The 10224-nt window shown below is 42.1% G+C and overlaps 1 pseudogene; it reads right to left on the reverse strand.

The window, feature by feature from the left end:
* Nucleotides 1-6346: 6346 nt before the first annotated feature.
* LOC123233965 lies at nt 6347-9768 on the reverse strand (annotated as a pseudogene).
* Nucleotides 9769-10224: the final 456 nt, after the last annotated feature.

The raw sequence follows: 10224 nt of genomic DNA on the forward strand, positions 1-10224 counted from the left end.
ATTTTGTATTTTGCTCATTAGTTTCGTGAATTAATTTTGTTTATTTCATTGATTTTCCTGTTGCACTGAATCATTTTAAGTTAATGAAGTTTGTGGCTGCTAGATTAATTCTGTTTGTGATTTTATTGCAACTCCCAAATAATGATAAAAATCTATTAGAACTAGTAAGAGGGTTTTGACTAGCTTGTTATCTGATACTCACTATATTTCCTAATTTATTTCAGGTTTCATTTTTACTGTAATCAAAAACAATGCTGTGTTCTCGTACCATTTGAACATCTTACACATTTTAAAATTCTAAATTGCCTTAATTGTGTACAACCTTGGAGAGTTTGATGCCTGCCTTGAGATTTAAATTGTAATTTTATGAGAGTTCTTTTAAAAATTTACTTTAGATACCTAGTAACCTTCTGTATAAATGATAAGGTTTTTATGTATTTATTTTAAAGAATTGTTGTCTTAAAGGATAAGCTTTATATATTTTATTGTGAAGAATTGTTGTCTTATATATATTTTTTGATATTAGTCTATGTTTTAGCCTCTTTTATCAGAAGAATCTAGAATTCTTAAGGATAATTGTTAAAATATTTTAGCCAAGGTTTAAAAGTTGTAACAAGTATATGATTTTTGAACATCATTGTTTATTGTTTTAAAATATGTTATTAGAAATTATGGTACTCTATTTGAATGTTCATTGTGAATCTGCTATTTTGTGAAACCCATTTACACTCATTTTTGAGTAACAAAACCCATCACTAGTTCTAAGCTATATATATATATATACACACATATATATTTGATTTTTAAAACAATCTTTTTTTAATTAGAGCAATTGATTTTTCCTTTTTCTCATCTTGTACTGGAAGTACATATATAATCATTATTTATCCTTTTTTTTTGATTTTACAGTGATATAAGCTTAATGCAAATACCTGAAGAGTCTGAGACTGGGACTGTGATTTAATGCCTCTCTGTCTGATTCCAGGAGAAGTGCCAAGCCACATGGTCATAGAGATTTGACTGAGAATCTGCATAAATGGCAGGAGTTCTATGCCAATACTTGAAGGGCTTGAAACTGGGGTTTGAGTTTTGGAGTCAGCTTTTCTAATGCTTAGAGACTCAGTCCCCCTCAAATTAAATTCCTAGTGAAGCACCTAAGATTGGCTATCATTTTATGGCTCATTCTCTGGGAAGGTGCAGGAAAAATCAGATCAAAGAAAGGCATTTCCCTTATTTCTCTCTCTATATATATAGAGAATGGCAATTTTTCTGTAGTCCTGGCCTTGAATGGGTAATTGCAAACTGCCTAAATCACTTTAATTAGGCCTTGATTCAAAGGCCTGTTATAAGTTTATTTTCCTTACATTTTTTGCACATTTTACATTTCATTCACAAGTTAATTTTTTCTCCTTTTTTAAAAATTTTCTCCTTTTAATTTTATTATTTCGTTTGCCAATTGATTTCATGCACCTCCATGACTCACTCAGCCATGCATCTTTGGCTGACCTTTTCAGGGGAGTAATGTGTTATTTAAAATTTTCCTCAGGTGGGGTGTGTGTTAAGTTTTTATAACCATAATGTCTGAATTATAATCTATATTGCAAGTCAATTTTTATTCCTTTAGGAGTAATCTCAGGGGGATAATGTATAATTCTCAGAAGAAAATGTACGTTTTGTAATCTATAATGTAAAGTTTAAATTCTTTGAGAATAATTTCAGGATAAGGATTGTACCATCTCCCCAGAATCCAGATGACGAACCTGTTTGGTGGAGGCACCAAAAGATGCCTGAAGAGCCTTCACTGGATCATGAAGATCCAAATTTGAACTTTGGGGTGCAGTTGATTTGAACTATGGGGGTTGAATGAATTGAATGCATTTATTTTGAATGGACACTCTTATGCCAGTAGGGGACTGCCCCAAATTGGCTTTTTGTCAACACAGCTAGCTTTTGTCCTCTTTTCTTTTGGTTTAAGATCCACTGAAAAAGACCAGTCCTTTTCAACGGATCTCGGGGGGGGGGGTAATGTGTTATTTAAAATCACTTGGGATAGTTGGAATTACATATCCCGTGATCCCCAACGGGTTTCCTGTTTTGGATTACGTATTCAAGGTGAGGGATGGCTTTAAATATTGGGAAGTGACTTTGAACTTCCTCTTTAGCTACCTGGGCACGCGAAGATACGAAAGGTAAAATGGCTGAGGTGGCGGTTTGAATAGGTTTCTTACAGGTGTGTGGTCAATTTATCTCTATCAGCATGGCTTTTATTAAAATACTATTCTCCCTTTTAGTATCTGCCTTCCTCATTTTTAATAATAACAATATACTAGAGAGGCAAATAAAAGATTCATCTCAGCCTCTCTATGCACAACATGGAGTGTTCTGCCCAATCCAACCAACTGCCCCATCTACTATTCAACAATCCAGGGGATCACAAGCTCAGTTTTTTGACTAGACAATATTGAGTAGAGTTTAGGGGAAATAATAGCTTTTATGAAAAGCATTGAAAAGAACTTAATAAATCCCAAAGTAAGAGAAATTTATCTCTCCATACTCTTCATTATCAGAATCTCTGTCTCACCCAGCCCTACAAAATTCTGCTCCTCCCACTACTCAACTCATCCCTCCCCAGTCCCTGATATTGTCCCAAACCTTCCCCCATTCAACATATTTCTCACCCTGCTCCTAATACTGCTCCACCCTCTACTCAACCCATTCCTCATTCCATTCCTGTTCCTGATACTTCCCCACCCACACTCAACCCATTCCTCACTCCATTCTGCTACTGCCTCAAACCTCCCCTCAACCTATTCCTCACTCCATTCCTGCTGCTGCTCTAGTCCCTCCACAATCCATTCCTCCCCATATCCTTGCTGTTGCCCCAACCCCTCCCTAATTCATTCCTTCCCCAGTCCTTGATGCCTCCTATTCTTTCTCCTTTACCCCAGTCCCTAACCCTTCCTCCTCTACCCCAGTCCCTCCCCCACCTGTGCACTTCATTTACTATCCTGCTCCTCCTACCTCTCATCCTTCTGACCCTCCCTGCTCACAACACCTTCCCCTCAGCTTACCTACTCATCCCCCTCCCCTTACCTACCCCATGGAACACCAAACATGGAGCCTAAAGGCAGGAAACAAAATAATGCAACCAAAAGCTTATTTCCCTTAAGGGAAGTACCCACCGTCAATAAAAATGGGGATTTGGTGTCTATAAGACACCATATACTCTTCAACCCCCTAAGATTTAAATAGATTCAAAGAAGATATTCCTTCCTTTGAGGAATATCTAATTTTAATTATGAAAAAATTAGAGAATATATTCAAAACTTTTGAGCCCAATTGAGTGGATGTTGAAAATCTATTAGAAATATTTCTGACAAAAAGAGAGAAAGATAAAATCATCTCTATTGTCAATCAGGAGCAAGGTAGGGGAGTAATTCATTGGACAAGTGAAAATGCACATTGGAGCTCCAGTTCTGAACCAGATTACCCAAAACTATACCAGGCTTGAGAGGCATTATTGACAGCCATGAAAGCTTGCTCTGATAGGCCTGAATCATGGTCAAAATTCTAGGAGACTAAACAAGAAATTGATGAAACTTCCTTCCAGTTTATGGACAGACTTATTGAGGTGGGCAACACATATATGGACTTTGATTTGTCCAGAGAATGGGATATTAGATAAATATGTAGATAATTATTTAAGAATTGTTGTAAAGTGGTCAGAGACTACTTTAAAACTAGCTGCCTGAACTGGGACTCTATGGATCTTGAGGAATTAAGGAGAGTAGCATTCTGTGTGTTTAAGGGCCATGCACAAAAACATGAGGAAAACAGTGATTCAGTAGAGGCTTTAAAGACAAAAAATAAAATGCTAAAAGAAAAACTGAAAAATCAGGAAGAGACCATAGCCCCTCTACAGGAATTCACAAATCAATCACCAACAGGTTATTTACAGGGAAAACATGGCCACTTATTGTTAAATTGCAGGAACTGGAATCAAGTATTCAATAACATGAATTATAGGAGAAACAACAGATATAACAATAATCAAAATTCCAATAGAAACAAGGATGGAAATAATACTCCAAATGAAACACATGATAATATACAACAAAATACCCAATAAAAATATATAAAAAATGGAGCTTGTCCATGCTATTACTGAGGGTGAAAATTCCCCTCAGTGTGGGGGATCTCAGAAAAATGCCCAAGTATCTTTATGAAGGTGTGATGGGAGAACAAGGGCCTTGGAATCAAAAAGGGAAACCTTTGATTTTCCAGATCCTGATATTTTAATGCCAATTATCCCTATACATTCCCCTCCATATAGTAAGGAACCCCTCATGTAACCCTAAAAGTGGGAAATTCATACTATGATTGTTTATTAGACACTGGAGCATCAAGATTAGTCCTGGTAAGTAAACCAGATGAAAACTGTTATAATAATAATCCCCTCTGGTCTTAACTGTCACCAACTGTCAGTCACTCCTTCTCTGGCTCCTTCTGTCCCATCCCCCTTTGCACAAATTTCATCCTTACATTATCTTTTGGCTTTTTAAATGTAGCAGATGTATCAGGAACACCTCAAAAGGTCCCAAAACATTCTCCTCACATGGTATGTGTGGGATCCCTAACTGTAGAACATTCCTTTCTTTTAATGCCTGGATCCCCCACAAATTTGCTGGGAAAGGATCTATTATGTAAACTTAAAACCATAATAATTTGTGCAACAGACAGCTCCATGTCATTAGAATTGTCTGAGGAATCTTTAAATTTGCTCCGTGTGAGATTATTCATTCTTTAAACTTTAGACACCAGGAATATGTCACCCCACCAAACTCAGAATTAAGTGGCTAGGGGGGAGGTCTATGACCCACATATGCTAGTGAGTGACAAATCAAAAACAAGTGACTGCCTCCTGAGGAGTCTGAAACAAGGTTGAAGCTGCCATTTGTACATGTGGAACTGGAGGGTGGATGCAGGAAGTGATGAAAACTATCTTTTAAATATAATGGTAACTTCCGGTGAGGGGGATTTTGCCCTTTGAATTTGACCTTGAGGAGCTCAGGTTGAGACCTCAGACTGCTTCCCTTTGAATTGTTACGTGGGTAAGTTAAGGCTGACTCCTTTTCCTTGGCATTTCTGGAGGCACTAGCTTCTCCAAAGAGGCCTCTGGTCTTAGAAGAGGCCTCATTGCTAGAAGCCTTGTTTAATTAACCTCTATGCCCCACTTTGCTGGGGCCTCTGAAGCCTTGCTTGGTTCAGGCCTTCAGATCAGGCTAAGGTAACTCTCTCTCTCTCTTTCTCTCTCTCTCTCATTTCCCTACTTTCACTCTTCCTATTTGTAAATAAACTACCATAAAAGTCATCCTGACTTGGATCTTTAATTGGAATTGTGAAAACCGATTCCTGGTGACCAAAACTCTTAAATATCCAGTCCAACCATAATTTTACCCTTTACAATTATAGGATCCGAGGGTAGCCCCAGATTCCCCTTTTCTGTGCAGCATAACATTGGGGTCTGTCTGATGCCACGGGGCAAGGGTTTCATATCCCCAGGCTGCACAGTGAAATTCACAAGGTGCAGGAGGTTGGCCTTGCTGATGGACAAGCATATAAATGAACTTTAGCCAACATCAATCCCCCAATTTGTATCCTGTACCTGTAAGAGTCTACAGGATCCCTCCAGCCCTCTCCCAATATGTCACAGAGATCAAAAAGTTCTGGAGCCCAATTAGCCATTCTAAGGGGAAGCCCAAATCTAGGAATGATCTCTGACATCAACTTTTTTTTACTATCACTGAGGCAATCTCATGTTTTGCTGAATATGCTTCCACCCAACCCAATTAGGTGTCTATCAGGACTAAAAGATACTTGTACCCATACTTCATTGGTGTAATCTCTGTAAAATATATCTCCCATTGTTCCCCTGGCTCCAGTTCTCTTAGTCTGGTACCCCCTGGTTCCTTTGGTCCCCCCTTTTGATTAACTCTCATACATGCTTCACATCTAGAGGTGATAACTTTGTAGGTTTGGTACATATTGTGGAAATAAAAGTCTCTGTTCAGCAGATTGCTCAATTTTGTGACCCCCATGCATGTGGTCTCATTTATTCTTTTTGCCATTTGTCTCCCCACTGCTTCTGGTAAGAGGGTCTGGCCATCTGGCAGGACCAGCCATCCCTCTGGAGTAGAGGTTGTGCCCAGCCTCCTGCCCTGATCAGAATTATTAGGAGAGTAAGGGAGGACTGATGGATTATGCGACACCCCCATTGGTATGACCTGAATAGGTGACACTGGCTGTAAGGCAATGGTCCGTGCCATTTTGTCTGCCAATCAATTACTCACGGCTTCTGAGGAGTCACCTGTCTGATGGCCCTTGCAGTGGATGATGGCAGGGTGGGATGCAAGCCACACAGCTTCCAATATGGCCAGAATTTCAGGGCCATTCTTAATGTCTTTGCCACCAGAGGTGAGAAACCCTCATTCCTGGTACAGAACCCGGTGAACATGGGCTGTGGCGAATGCATACCTGCTGTCTGTATAGATGTTGACAGACTTCCCTGCTCCCCAACACAAGGCCCAAGTCAATGCAATCAGTTCTTCACATTGGGCTGAGGTCCCATGTCCTAAGGACTATGCCTCAAAACAATAGGGGGTTCTATTGCAGCTCCAGTATAAGGCACCCCATTTTGGACTAAACTGCTACCATCAGCCAGGTGTGGAAGGCATTAGGAATATGGATATCAGTCAGATCAGGTCACAGGTAAGTTAGGGAGTCAAGGATCTGTAAACAATTGTGCCTCACCACTGTCCCCTTGCCTATTTCTGGGAGGAGTGTGGCTAAATTGAGAGCTTCAGTATTAGAAAAAGTCACTGAGGTGGGGTTGAGCAGGAGGACCTGATATTGAGTGATGCAGGCATTCAAAAGCCATTTCTCTGGGGGACTCCAGAGCAAGGACTCACAGAATATGGTTTGGTCATGACAAGGTCTTGGTCAAAGGTAAGCTTAGAAGCCTCCTTGACCAGACTGGTGTTGGCTGCCACTGCTTGGAGGCAGTTAGGCTACCTGGCTGCCACATATTCCATTTTCCTGGAGAGGTAGGCTACAGGACTTCGCCATGGTCCAATTGATTGGGTGAGGACCCCTTTGGCCATTCTTCAGCATTTGTCTACAAAAAGGTGGAAGGACTTAAACGAGTCTGGGAGCCCAAGGGCAGGGGCACTCACCAAAGACAATTTCAGGTGGTCAAAGGCCTCCTGACATTCTGATGTTCATCAGCTTTCTGGCCGTGGCTGAATACAGGGGCTTGGTGATCTTGGCAAAACCTGGAATCCAATGTCTGCAATATTCTACAGTGCCCAAGAATTCCTACTCCTGCCTCTTGGTTTGGGGTACTGAGAAGATATGGATTGCCTGAATCCTGGTCCAGAAGAGTTTCCTCACTCCCCCTTCCAATTCATTGCCCAAATAAGAAACAGAGGTTGTACAGAGCTGTGCTTTCTTGAACAAGACCCTGTACCCCAAGTTGCTCAGTGATTTGAGCAGCTAGAGAATGGCTATCTTGCAGACCTCAGTTCTGGGGGCAGCCAGAAATAAGTCATTTACATACTGGAGCAAAGTGACATCTGGATGACTTTCCCGAAATGCTGACAAATCCCTTCCCAGGGCTTCCCCAAAGAAAGTGGGTGAATTTTTGAACCCTTGGGGAATTCTTGACCATGTGAGGACTTCTCTGGGATCCTCAAAGGCAAAAATTGGTTGACTGACAGGAGCCAAGCGGATTGAGAAAAACGCATCTTTGAGATCCAGGACAGTGTAGACAGTATGCTCAGGTGGAAGCTGACTCAGCAGAGTATAGGGATTTGGCTCCATAGGGTGAATGGTTTCAAACCTCTTGTTGACTTCTCTAAGGTCTTGGACAGGACAATAGTCAGAGGTACTGGGCTTCTGCACAGGCAATAGGGGTGTGTTCCAAGGGATCAACAGGGAATCAGAATCCCCGCCCCCAAAAGCCTCTGTATGTGAGGACTAATCCCCTCTCTGGCCTGGTGACTGCATATTGCCTCACCCAGACAGGCAGGGCAGAGCTAAGAAGCTGCACTAGCAGGAGGGGCTGATGGGTGGCCAAGCCCTGGAAATTAGACTCTGCCCAATTGCCTGGGACCTTGTTTTGGAATTCTAGCAGTAACAGGGAAATCCATGACTTGCTAGTCTGTGCTGTCAGGAGGTATTCTTCTTGAGAGTGGGCAAGTGTAATATAGAAAATGGCAGGATGGAATTCCTGCAAAATACAGGGTCAAGCCTCACTCAGAATTCCAGGGGACCCCCCCGGAGAACTTTGGGTGAGGGGGCAGTTGGTAGGGAGTTGATTTCTGGGAGTTGAGGGGAGCAGATCTCTGCTGGCTGTTCTTGATTTTGGGTTTGCCTGGGAGGCCATAGTGGCAAAAGCCATTGTGGTTTCTACTCAGGAGTTTGCCTGTTTAGTAGGATTAGACCTTTCCTGTATCAATATAATAATTATTTAGTTATTTAGATATTAGAAGTAATTACTGTTAGCTTTGAGGGCAAGTTAGCTAAAGGTCTGCCACTCCCACCTGGGCGGGGTGGAGGGACAGCTTCAATCAGACAGTTCAGGGCTTCCCAGTTCTTATCCAAATCCTAATTACCCCCTTTTGCCTTCCCCTTCTTTCTTTTATCAATATAAGCTTTATCATTGATAGTAGTGCCTGGGTATTATTTGGGTATACTCACTACAGCCATTAAGCTTGATTCCTGTCAGTTGCCAGCCTAAGAAGTCTGTTCCTTCTCCGTCCTTAACATCAAGATATCTAGCTTCTACTCAGTTCCTCAATCAGACCTGTGGGGAATATAAATTGAGAAGAATATCATTAGAGATTAGCTTTGCTGAGCCTTGTCAGAAGTCATTGCCCTGCTTCCATATTCAACTGAAAACCAACTGCTGAGTAGGAGGGGTTTGAGAGCAAGGAGCACTTGCCTCTCCCCACTCACTCAAGCCTGTGTGTGGGGGAGGAGAGTGTCTTGCAGCCACCTGGCCCTGGCCAGACCATCAGCTTTCCAACACCCCTGTTATTACAAACATAACAGCAAGACAGGAGGAGGGTTTGGGGCGCATCATCAAAGTGAAGCCTGGTCTGTCCTCCCTTGAAGGAGATGGTGGCTTTCACTTTGTGGAGTAGGTCATGGCCCAAAAGTGGGTGGAGGCAGTTAGGCATTACCAGGAAGGAATGTGTTACAGTTCTTGTCCCTAGGTCCACAGTGCAGGATATAGTTCAGGGGTAGGATTCAATGTGGCCATTGGCACCTTGAATAAGGGTGCTTTGGGAAGAGAATGGGCCAGATTGGTCCACAAGGCTGAGTAAGTGGCCCCTGTGTCAACTAGGAAATTCACCATTTCACCCCCTTCCTTTAGTTTGACCATGGGCTCTCAGGGGCTTGCTGAGCTCTGGCCCCATCATCCCAGCAGATGCAGAGGGATGTCCCTACTCGCTAGCCACCTCAAACACTCATTCTTCCAATGGTCTATCTCTTTATAGTAGGCACATTGATCTCCTTGCAACTGGAAAGCCTTTCTGCTACTTCCCCTAACTCTGTCCCTTTTATCCCATCTCTTCCTTCCCTTCTATCCCTCACCCTACTGGACTGGCTGTTCCTCCCATCTGCTAAAGCTGTGTTAGCTGCCTTCTTGGTATGTGGTGCTTCAGCCTCATCCCTAGTATTGAAAACTTTCTGAGCTACTTCCATGAATTCTGATAATAGCTTCCCCTCAAACCCTTCCAGGTCTGCAACTTCTGGTGTATATCCCTTGTGGACCAAGCCACAAATGTTATGTTGACAGCTCTGTGATTTTCAGAGCCTCAGGGTCTACTGGAGTCCTAAATGCCTCCAGAAGGTGCTCAAGAAAAGCTAAGGGTGACTCATCTGGCCCTTGGGTAATTTCACTTACTTTGGATAAATTAACAGGGCTCCTGGCTGCAGCTCAGAGTCCTTTTAAAAGAGTGTGGCAATACCAGTTGAGAGTCTCCTTACCTTGATGGGAATTAAAATCTCAATCTGGCCTACTAGACGGGAAGACAGTTTCTATGTGATGTGGATTAGTGGTCAAGTGGCCATCCCGTTCCAAGACAGTCTTAATAGCCTCCCAATGGATTTGGTCCCTCTCCTCAAAGGTAAACAGGACCTGAAAAAGTTGCTATCAAT

This window comes from Gracilinanus agilis, chromosome 2 (genome assembly GCF_016433145.1).
Source record: "Gracilinanus agilis isolate LMUSP501 chromosome 2, AgileGrace, whole genome shotgun sequence".
Taxonomy (NCBI): domain Eukaryota; kingdom Metazoa; phylum Chordata; class Mammalia; order Didelphimorphia; family Didelphidae; genus Gracilinanus; species Gracilinanus agilis.